The following is a 641-nucleotide window of genomic DNA, read 5'->3' on the forward strand; positions in this document are numbered from 1 at the left end:
AGAGAGAGAGAGAGAGAGAAAGAGAGAGAGAGAGAGAGAGACCTTTCATTTTAAAGTAAATACAATGTCTGATTTGAAATTGATAGATCCAGTGCTCGTTAAATACTTCAAGTTTATGACTTTAAATATGTTGCATCGTTATGTTAGTTTTTCTGAGCAAGACACTTTATTCGAAATGCCTCACTCGATGAATGGCGATAGCGTAACAGCAGTCAGTCACAATGACAACTACCGATGAAAATGAAATACTTTTGATAAAGCTATAACTATGAGTATTGAGAAGCAGCACTCCCATGTGGTCTAGTGGTTAGGATTCCTGGCTTTCACCCAGGCGGCCCGGGTTCGATTCCCGGCATGGGAACGCTAAATTTTTCTTCTTTTTTTTTTTTTCTTTACTGAAATAAAATGGCCTGAGAAATTGTTTTAAATAATTCGTAAATTTAACTTATTTGCCTTAGCAGGCCAAAATATTTAATATTTAACTTGTTGAAACTGGCCAGATCCGGTAAAAGAGGCCGATAGAATAAGTACTAGGCTTACAAAGAATAAGTCCTGGGGTCGATTTGCTCGACTGAAGGCGGTGCTCCAGCATGGCCACAGTCAAATGACTGAAACAAATGACAGAATAAAAGACTTCGATG

General features: G+C 38.2%; 1 non-coding gene across 1 annotated transcript; it reads left to right on the plus strand.

Annotated features, from left to right (window-relative positions):
• Positions 1-289: 289 nt before the first annotated feature.
• Positions 290-361, plus strand: Trnae-uuc (transfer RNA glutamic acid (anticodon UUC)). The gene has a single exon. It is a non-coding gene; the product is annotated as a tRNA-Glu (tRNA).
• Positions 362-641: the final 280 nt, after the last annotated feature.

Source organism: Octopus bimaculoides, chromosome 10 (assembly GCF_001194135.2).
Source record: "Octopus bimaculoides isolate UCB-OBI-ISO-001 chromosome 10, ASM119413v2, whole genome shotgun sequence".
Lineage (NCBI taxonomy): Eukaryota > Metazoa > Mollusca > Cephalopoda > Octopoda > Octopodidae > Octopus > Octopus bimaculoides.